General features: G+C 40.8%; 1 long non-coding RNA gene across 1 annotated transcript; it reads right to left on the bottom strand.

The window, feature by feature from the left end:
* Positions 1-564: 564 nt before the first annotated feature.
* LOC144340808 (uncharacterized) lies at positions 565-10,592 on the bottom strand. The gene is made up of 3 exons (XR_013417229.1): positions 10,420-10,592; positions 5,971-6,060; positions 565-4,327 (listed from the first exon to the last, which is right to left on the bottom strand). It is a non-coding gene; the product is annotated as an uncharacterized LOC144340808 (long non-coding RNA).
* Between the last annotated feature and the right edge of the window lie 588 nt (positions 10,593-11,180).

The following is an 11,180-nucleotide window of genomic DNA, read 5'->3' as shown; positions in this document are numbered from 1 at the left end:
CATCCCAGGGAGAAGTGCTGGACAGGCCTACCTATGACAAGCCTCCTCTATGAGAAAAGACAGAAGTGAGGCCAGATGGAATAGTCACTAGAGAAAAAAATGAGTTCTATTCTCTAGTAGCGAAAAGGCAAGACACACTGTAGCTTGGTCAATAAATAGGTATGCAATGAATGAATGAATATCAAGATTGTTTATTTATAATCTGTTTGGACCATAGAGTGTGAATTAAGAAGAAAATTTCTTATTCTATATTTTTGAAGAGGAACCTGAATTTTGGAGAAATTGTATGGAAAAATATTCATAATCCGATTAAAGGGATTATAAGGATGTGACTGGTGTGATCCATTTATTCATTCAATCAATAAGTTTTATTGAGCATCTACACTGTGCCAGCACTCATGATATGCCCAGTCACAAATCAAGATAAGTCTTGTTTTTAATTTTGATAACTTTGCCCTCTAATCCCAGGTGTATGATATTTGTGTTCACTATGTGGTTACCTGTTGGGGTCCGTGCCGGGGGTGGTGGAGAATGAAAGAACACACAAAAGACAAAGACACAGAGAACATGGCGGCCGCGCTCAGAGCCTCCGCCTCACTTTATTTATACTCCATAAACCCCACGTCAGCAGAAAGAATGCAATGCAAAACAAACTTTCTTTTCCCAGATGTAACCTTCTACTCAGTTCTTTGTTTCTATGCTCTTCCTTATCTGCCCGCCTTCTTGGCGCCTACGGGAGTTCATTAAAAGTTCAATTGGAGATACTGTCCTTGAGCCCTATCTATTCTCAGCATACTGTTTTCAAAGGCCCCTGCAGTTACCAGTTTAAGAAGACAATTTAAATGGTCTTTGGAACTTATCTTACTGGATGAGAGGCTGAGTTAGGATAAGTAAAATATCACTAACTGTAACTAGGCAGTATGATGTAGTATATACCCAAGTGTGAGCTGTGGCATCAGACTTCCTGGGTATCAAAATCTGGTTCTACCACTCACTGGCCATGTAATATTAAACAAGTTTCTGCATCTCTTTAAATTTCCATGTTTTAACTGTAAAATAGGGATAATAGTAGCATTGACTTAAGAGGATTCTTTTTTCTAAGTAAGAATATTATACAAAGAATGCCTTCCATGGCGCCTAACAATAGCAAGCACCAATGACTAATAAATGTCAGCTATTGTTATTATTTTACCCTTGTGTAGCACTATAAAGGAGACAATTGAAATGGAGCAAACTATGGCATGATGGTGCACAGCTACAGTCCCAACTACCTGGGAGGCTGAGGCAGGAGGATCCTCTGAGCCCAGGAGTTCAAGGTTGCAGTGAACTATGATTGTGCCACCTCACTCCAACCTGGGTGGCAGAGCAAGACCCCATCTCAAGGGAAAAAAAAGGGAGCAAACTGGAACTGGGCCCAAGAAGAAGATCAAAGTACCAAGACTACAGCTTGTTGACATCTCCTGCTCAAGACATAACTTCAATGAATAAACTTTCACAGAAGATTCTTCAAAGAGGATATTACTGTTTCGTATTCATAGATTTGGCCTTATCAAGGGGCATGATTTTGGAACCATATGACTACTAGCAAGTGGTCTTCTTAGGGATGACCCACACTTAGAAAAGGGGATAACCATCAGCATCCTGGAGAACTTAATAGGGGGGTAATTGTTAGGCAGAGCTTCTTCGAGAAACTTCCTTCCTTCCTTCCTTCCTTCCTTCCTTCCTTCCTTCCTTCCTTCCTTCCTTCCATACTTTTGTTTCTCTCTCTTTCTTTCTTCTTTTTTTTTTTTTTTTTGAGACACAGTCTCACTCTGTCACTCAGGCTTGAGTACAGTGGTGCAATCATGGCTCACTGCAACCTCTGCCTCCTAGGCTCAAACAATCCTCCCATCTCAAACTCCCACAGATCTGGGACCACAGATATGCGCTGCCACACCTGGCTAATTTTTTTGTTTGTTTTATTTTTTGTAGAGACAGGGTCTTGCCATGTTGTCCAAGTTGGTCTTGTACCCCTGGGCTCAAGTGATTGTCTCACCTCAGCCTCCCAAAGTGCTGGGATTACAGGTATGAGGCACCATGCACAACCCTTTCCTTCTTAGTCACACAAGTATTGCAGTCTGGCAGAGGGAAGAGGCAGCTGCAAACCATAGGCTAGAGAGCCCCATTGCCTCTGAACATTTCTCATGTACAATGAGATTAATTTCATTCATTCAACTAATGTTTATTGAGTACTTTACTCTGTGTCAGGCAAGATGCTATGAGCTGAGAATATGATATTAAAAGGGAAAAACTGATTCTACCTTTCCTGCCCTGCCCTCGTGGATTCAATTCCAATGGGGAGAAAGACATCGATCGCATGATCACCTAAATAAATGTAAAAATATAACTGTGATAAGTGCTATTAAGGAAAAGTATGTGATGTTATGAAAGAGTGTAATAGAGAAACTTTAGTTAAAGAGACTGTAGAAGACTTCCTGGAGGAAGAAATGCTAGGAAATGATGAAAGGAAGCTGTGCTCAGAGTGAACAGCATGATGTGCAAAGGTCCTACAGTGGAAAGAAGTATGACAGCTGCTAGAGTTTAGATTTTTTTTTTAATTTTAATTTAATTTTATTTTATTTTTAGAAAGAGTTTCGCTCCGTCTCCCCAGGCCAGAGTGCAGTGGCTCAATCTTAGTTCACTGCAACCTCCACCTCCCGGGTTCAAGCAATTCTCATGCCTCAGCCTCCTGAGTAGCTGGGATTACAGGTGTGCACCAACACGCCCAGCTAATTTTTGTATTTTTAGTAGAGACAGGGTTTCACCATGTTGGCCAGGCTGGTCTCGAACTCCTGATCTTAAGTGATGCGCCCACCTCAGCCTCCCAGAGTGCAGGGATTACAGGCATGAGCCACCTCGCCTCACCTAGTTTGGACGTTTGACCAACGTCTGAATCTCGTGTTGAAATTTGATCCCCAATGTTGGAGGTGGACAGAGTGAGAAGTGTGTGGGTCACGGGGGCGGATCCCTCATGAATAGCTTAGTGCCGTCCTCACAGTAATGAGTGAATTCTTACTCTATGAGTTCCTGAGAGAGCTGGTTGTTAAAAAAGAGCCAGGCACCTCCGCTACTCTCTCTCGCCATGTGATCTCTAGACTGGCTCCCCTTCTCCTGTGCCACAAGTGGAAGGAGGCTGCGGCCCTCACCAGAAGCAGATGCTGGCACCAAGCTTCTTGCACAGCCTGCAGAACTGCGAGCCAAATAAACGTCTTGCCTTGTAAATTACCCAGTCCCAGGCATTTATTCATAGCAATGTAAACAGAGTAAGATAACACGTTTGAGAGAAAATGTCAGAGTGACCAGAGACAGCTAAGATGTCCTAATAAGAGCTAATGTTTATTGAGCAAACATTTATTGAGCTAATATATATTGTACCTACTAAGTTAATCCAAGCACTTGACGTTGATCCTCATGACAATTCTAATTGGGAAATACTATTGTTACCCCTGTTTTACAGATGAAGAAACTGAGGCCTAGAGGAGTGAAGGAACTTATGCAAGGTTATCCAGTTAGTAAGAGGTAGAGCTGAAATTAGGATTAGTTGGAAGAAGTAGGAAAGGACCAAAATGTGCAGTGGTTCACGGACCAGGTTAAAATATTTTTATGATAAAAGAAATAAGAAGTCACTGAAGTGTGCATTTTATTTCAAAATGGTTACTCCATTTGCATTTCAAAAAGGTCACTCCAGCTGTAGAACAGAGAAGTAGTTGAAAGGTTGGGGAGAGTGCATACTGAGAAACCAGTTAGCAGATGACTGCTGTTGTCTGGGCAAGAACTGACAGAAGCAGTACTAGAGAGTTGGCCCTGGGTTGGACATGGTGGCTCACACCTGTAATCCCAGCACTTTGGGAGGCCTAGGCGGGCGGATCACTTGAGGTCAGGAGTTCGAGACCAGCCTGGTCAACATGGTGAAACCCCATCTCTACTAAAAATACAAAAATTACCTGGGCATGGTGGCACACACCTGTTGTCCCAGCTACTCGGGAGGCTGAGGCATGAGAATCGCTTGAACCTGGAAAGCAGAAGTTCCAGTGAGCTGAGATCACACCACTGCACACTCCAGCCTGGGTGACAGAGTAAGACTCTGTCTCCAAAAAAAAAAAAGAGTCGGCCCTGGAGAAGGGCAGAGTGGTTGTGTCTGAGATAAAGTGGATGAGGAGGGATGAGGGCATGATAGGGAGCAGGTCCTGAGGATGATCCTTGGGCTTCTGGCTGGTGTCACTGTGTGAACAGTGGGCAGTGGTGTCATTTTCTCATGCAGAGAACACAGGAAGGAAGAGGAGCACACCTGGGTGTAAGGAGGAACGTCATGAATTGGAGGTACTTTGAGACATTTCCACTGGAGATGTCAGAAACCAATTGCATTTGTGGAGCTAGGGCTCAGATAGGTCTGTACTAGAGATTTAAACTGGGGAGTCATCCTAGTGCAGTAATTAGAGACAGGGAAGCTGAAGAGATTGCTTAAGGAAAGTGAGGAGTGAGGAGAAGATTGCCCAATATCTGGGAGAAAGCCCAAGCTTTCCTTGGCCTTGATTCAGTCTTTCACCTCTTTTTCCTATCTTACTGATCCACACCCCCCACTCTGTGAGATCCAAGTGGAAGTCACAAGGAGAAACATGAAGAAAATAATATAATGGATTGAGGCTGGGCATGGTGGCTCATGCTTGGAATCCCAGCACTTTGGGAGGCCAAAGTGGGCAGATTACCTGAGGTCAGGAGTTCAAGACCAGCCTGGCCAACATGGTGAAATCCCATCTCTACTAAAAATACAAAAATTAGCCAGGTGTGGTGGCACATGTCTATAATTCCAGCTACTCAGAAGCCTGAGGCAGGAGAATGGCTTGAACCTGGGAGGTGGAGATCTGAGATCACGCCATTGCACTCCAGCCTGGGTGACAAGAGTGAAACTCTGTCTTAATAAATAAATAAATAAATAAATAAATAAATAAATAAATAAAATATAATGGATTGAGTTAACCCTTGGGACACCTTCACTTCTTTTTCTTTTTTTTTTTTTACTTTAAGAAATTTTTTATTGACAAAAATTATACATATTTATGGTACACAATTTTTTTCTATAGGTTTTTGGGGAACAGGTTGTGTTTGGTTACATGGATAAGTTCTTCAGTGGTGGTTTCTGAGATTTTGGTGCACCTATCACCTGAGCAGTGTATACTGTACCCAGTGTGTAGTCTTTTATCCCTTACCCACCTCCCACCCTTTCCCTCCAAGTCCCCAAAGTCCACTGGATTATTCTCATGCCTTTGCATCCTCACAGCTTAGCTCTCCATCTTTTTCTTTTCATCAAGTTTGAAGCATTCCTTGTAAAAGGAAATCATTATCTTAGAAGTACTATTATGCTGGCTGGGCATGGTGGCTCACACCTGTGATCCCAGCAGTTTGGGAGGCCAAGGCAGGTGGATCACTTGAGCCCAGGCCAGCCTTGGCAACAGGGCAAACTCCTGTCTTGAGAAAGAAAGAGAGAAAGAGAGAGAGAGAGAGAGAGAGAGAAAGGAAGGAAGGAAGGAAGGAAGGAAGGAAGGAAGGAAGGAAGGAAGGAAGAAAGAAAGAGAAAGAAAGAAAGAAAGAAAGAAAGAAAGAAAGAAAGAAAGAAAGAAAGAGAAAGAAAGAAAGAAAAGAAAAGAAAAGAAAGAAAGAGGGAGGGAGGGAGGGAGGGAGGGAAGGAAGGAAGGAAGGAAGGAAGGAAGGAAGGAAGGAAGGAAGGAAGGAAGGAAGGAAGGAAGGAAGGAAATTCTATTATGCCTTAATCTTGTGAGCATCTTCTTAATTCTACTCAAAAAACATTCTTCCTATAAAATGACAAATGTAAACCAAAAATAAAATTCTGAGTCCCCCTCCCGACCCCCCACCACCCGCCGCTACAGTCATCTGTATGACTTCCTCTTTAGCCAGGGCACTTTAAAATCTAACCTGAAAGACTGGTTCAGGCCATGATGCGAAGTGGGATCAGACATGCCTCATTACACCTCCCCAGTATTAACTTCAACACAGACCTTAAGTCTGAAAAGAAACATTTGGAGGGGGCGGGTAGAATCAAGGGAACAAAAAAGAAGAGAAACATTGACTATCTATTCTCTACCTGGCAGTTTCATCTGCATGATTAAACTTTGGTCTTCGTAACTTCTTATCGCAAGACAGACATTTCTATCCATTGATAACTTTTCCACCCAATTACCAATTAGAAAAACTTTAAATCTACCTATAACCTGGAAGCCCCCCACCTCGCTTCACATTGTCTTGCCTTTCTGGATTGGACCAATGTATATCCTAAATGTATTTGAAGTCTCATGTCTCCCTAAAATGTACAAAACCAAGCTATGCCCTGACACCTTGGGCACATATTCTCAGGACCTCCTGAGGGCTGTGTCATAGGTCATGGTCACTCATATTTGGCTCAGAATTAATCTCTTCAAATATTTTACAGAGTTTGACTCTTTCCGTTGACACAACTTAGATTAAGCGATTAAGCACACTCAGATAATAACCTGGCAGACAGTGCTCCCAAAGGCTTGGAAGAAATACTTCCGTTTCTAAAGGAGGTTGTCTTATAGACATAGGATAACTCGAGCACTCAGAGAAGTTGACTCCTTATTGTTTTTAAAGTCATGATTACCAGAGTTATTTCATCATAGCCTGTTAGGCATTGAACAAGGAAAGGCAATTACCAAAGACAAATACACATCTAGTTTTTGTAACATCTTTTCATGCTATTACTTAAATAGCTCTGGCATGGGCACTTACCTAACATGAGAGTTTTTACAAAGAAAAATCTGAACTTTAAAAACAAAATCGAACACACAAAAAAACCTCTTTTGGTTCACAAGCCATTGAGGATGAACTCTACTCTCCATCTCTAAGTTTATTAGTGAAGTTTTTTCCCATTCTGATGGGGAATTGTGAAGAGAGTGAGTAATGCAGAAACGGAAACTAAAGAGGTGGGCAGAGTGAGCCATGTCATTATTTTCTGGACCAGTGATATCAACAAAGCACATAGTTACAACTTCAATATTGTGACTGTCTGAGTTATATTTATTGAGTGTACCCAGAGTGAGTTGAACCGTTCTCAGCAGGAAACAGAAAAAAGATGGCACATTCGAATTAGGACAGTCCCAATACTTTGATGAAAAGGACTATATACAAACATGGGAAGGGTGCAGGAAAACCAAATGGAATAGCACAGCATCCCCCACCTGCTATTACCTCTAGGCATGAAGGGACAAGTTGAGAAAATAGTTAACAAAACCCAGAAAGAGAAACTCAAGAAAGTTTGTGGAGAGGGCTACCTTGAGGAGAGCTCTGATCTTTGATGGAAGGACATGGCCATCTGTGAGTGACCCAGCCTGGAGGCAATTAAGCAAGTAAATACCCTCACTTCATTCCATCCTCTTTGCTGGGGGGCCCCACCAGCCAATCACTGATGTGGTTCATACAGGTCAGCCTCTTGGGTCAGAGAGCAAGATAGAGAAGGGAGGGGAGGAGTGAAAGAGACAAACTGGAAGACAACAAACAGAAAGAGGTAGAGAGCAAGTCAATGACTAAAATCAGTGGATAGAAGGTGCTAGAGTGCGGGTGGGGTGGTGGCATTGGTTTCACATAGGAAAGCCTGACAGGTTGGCTCCAGGAGTTACAGTTTTATGTGTCCATAACCAATATGGCAATACCAATGCTAAAACTAGTGGATGAGATCAAATTAAAGCTGTATGACTATCTCCTGGAAATTTTATAGAAATTAGACAGAAACAAGTTACTTCCAAGGTCCTTGCAGACTTGTGTACTTTCATCCTATACTTGCTGAAAGTCAAGTAAAAGTAATATCTTGGCAAAAGTACCAAAGAAAGACATGGGTTTTCCTTGTTTTTGGTAAAGTAGATTTTCAAAAACTCATTACCAAACTGAAAAATCTCTATACATAAAAATATTCATCACAGCAAAGAGAAAAATGCTGGAAGAAACTTCACTTCTAATAGTAGGGAAATACTTAAGAAAATGATCATACGTTCATTCGAAGCATTATTTTGCAGGATTAAACAATTACAAATAAAAGGAATTGTGAAACAGTATGGAAAATGCATATGATGTAATGTTAGGTGAAAAAAAAAGCAGGAATTGAAGTTTTATATATACTATGCTTACAATTAAAAAAATATATATGGGTGTTGGTCTGAATGCAGTTGGTGTTTACAACTACTTAATCATAACTGGTTTATGGATTTCTTTGTTCCATCTTCACTTCCACTGCTCCACTTGACTAGTCTTAAAAAAAATGAAGAAAAGAATGAATTTACTAGAAATTAAAATAGTTTATTAAGGTGGTAAAACAACAGAAGATTATTTCCTCTCTTAATTTTTCAAAATTTTAATAGTGTAAGATCATATTTTATTTAAATATTTTAACATGTTAGATACTTAAATATGTTTTATTTATTTTCATTATTTAAATATACTATTTTTATTTGATTGATTTATTTATTTACATATAGAGACAGGGTCTCAATATGTTACCCAGGCTCGTCTTGAACTCCTGGATTCAAGAGATCTTCCCACCTTGGCCTCCCAAAATGCTGGGATTACAAGCATAAACCACAGAACCCAGCCTAAATATATTATTATTATTATTTTAAGATAGAGTCTTGCTCTGTCATCCAGGTTAGCATGCAGTGGCATGAACTCTATAGTGGCTTACTGTAGCCTTGATCTCCTGAGCTCAACTGATTCTCCTGCCTCAGCCTCCCAAGTAGCTGGGACCACAAGCACATGCCACCATGCTCGCCTAATTTTTTTTTTTTTTTTTTCTGTAGAGACAGAGTCTCACCATGTTTCGCAGGCTGCTTTCAAACTCCTGGGCTCAAGTGATCTTCCTACCTTGGCCTCCCAAAGTGCTGGGACTATAGGCGTGAGCCACTGCACTCAGCTTAAATATATTATTTTTAAATGCAATAAAGATTGTACCTTACGGAGGACTGATAATTTTTCATACCTTGATGTGGATGAAGATTGTCTGGGTATATACATATAAAATACACACACACACACACACACATACACACACACACACACACACAGGTTTTTGTTCATGGTTCCTGGCTCATAACTCCTATGGCTCTTATTATAATGTTGGGGCACTTTAAACCTCAGAATAAGGCCTCATAAAAACTGACTGTGTTTGAAGTCAGACTCCACCACTTACTGTCTATATCATCTTGGTTAAGTCAGTTCACCTCTCTGTTTTAATTTCCTGAACTGATCTCCTCTTCTGTAAAATGGAATATGGTCCCACCTACTTCATGAGGTTTTTGTGAGGATCAACTGAATCCATTAACATAGCAAAAACAATGACTCACTATGTTTCTAAGAGCTATTTAGCCCTGCATGAGTTAGCTATTGTTTTTCTGGGCTGTCAGAGTTCAACAGATGCTGCTTTGAATGTGCTTTGAACAATTCTAGCTCAAAAGGAATCTTACAGAATTTGAGATACGGTTTTGATTGTTACATTATCCACTCAGACACCCAATCACTCCTTTACCCCCTAAACTTAATCAAGCTCTGTTGATTCATACCTCTAAATAACTCTCTCCTCTCCAGTGCCTCAATTTTTGCTTAGATCACTGCAAGAGCTACCAACATTTTTTTCCTTTCTTCAGCAACTTTCATCCTTGATGTGGAAGGAAATCAAGATATTTTACACCAAAATATATTTCTTTGATATATTTTGAGAGGACTGCCAGAGGGCCAGCAAACAGAACTGGCCCTGCAAAGCTGCCTTTCATGGGGGAAATTTACATCTGTAGAGAATCTACATTCATGCAGCCAGGATTCCCTTGTCAGTTCTAGGAAAGATTAACTAAGAGTCTGACACCTTTAAAGGTGAGAGAATTTGTCAAAGGTAAGAAGAATTTGTCATCTATTCTGTCTGCTACCCAAGAGGTTTCATCTATATAACAAGGACAGCTTTGCTAGGCAGGCCTCCTGTTCTGTCTCTCTCATAACCTCTCTTGCCACTAAAGCCTGGTTTACCACCATAGCCTATTTTGGGCTGTGCTCTGAATCCATATTCTTTCTGTAACCTTGAGGTGGGGGGATTATTTCATTCTGAAGGCCCCTGTGTCATGAAAAACTATGATCAAATAAATTTGTATGCTTTTTCTCCTATTAATCATCCTCTTGTTAAATATTTTCAGCAAACCTTCAGAGGGTGAAGGGGACGCTTTCCCTTGCCTTCAACAATGTCCTTCAAAACGCCAGAGCCATATACATTACTCTCCAGCCTAAGTCCCACTGAGTTTGATCAATAACCATTATTTTGTTTTCAATTCAATGTCTTACCCTCAAGTCCTGCTATTTCCCACCCACCTACCTCACCTTTGCCAGTACCCTTCTTGTACTGGCGTGACTTCAGTCCAGGTCCTTCCATGTTTCCTTTTCTTTCTTGGAGTTGATCTTTTCATGATTCTTTAACAAATGAGTTGCTATTAAGCCTTCATGACACTGATAAAAAATCTTCTCTTCTACAAAGTCTTTCTCAGCAATCCCAGGCAAAGTTAGTCATTTCCTCCTTTGTTTCCATTTCATTTGGTATATACCATGTCTTTTCACATAACAGGTTGCGCTGGAATTATGTGTTTATGGGCCTCACTCAATGACAGGGACTGAGCACATTCCTTTGTTTGCCGAGAGCCACCCCCACATGCCTAGCACATCAAAGATGTTTAATAACTATGTAGTGAGTGAATAATAAATAAATGGGTTAGTATAACATCTCAGATGATATCTACATTGTGTCAATGCAAACTGTCAAACTCTAAAATATTTGAAGAGATTTATTCTGAGCCAGTTATGAGTGACTAATGGCCCATGACACAGCCTCAAAAGATCCTGAAAACATGTGCTCAAGGTGGTTGGGCCACAGCTTTGTTTTATACATTTTAGGGAGATATGAGATATCAATTAATACATGTAAGATGTACATTGGTTCAGTTCAGAAAGGTGGAACAACTGGAAATGGGGGCTTCCACATCACAGGCAGATTCAAAGATTTTCTGATTAGCAATTGGTTGAAAGCATTATTATCAATAGAAAGAAATGTCTGTATTATGATAAGGGTTGTGGAGACCAAGGTTTTA

This window comes from Macaca mulatta, chromosome 5 (assembly GCF_049350105.2).
Source record: "Macaca mulatta isolate MMU2019108-1 chromosome 5, T2T-MMU8v2.0, whole genome shotgun sequence".
NCBI lineage: Eukaryota > Metazoa > Chordata > Mammalia > Primates > Cercopithecidae > Macaca > Macaca mulatta.
Note: the sequence above shows the minus strand (reverse complement) of the source record. Positions and strands in the feature narration are given on the sequence as shown.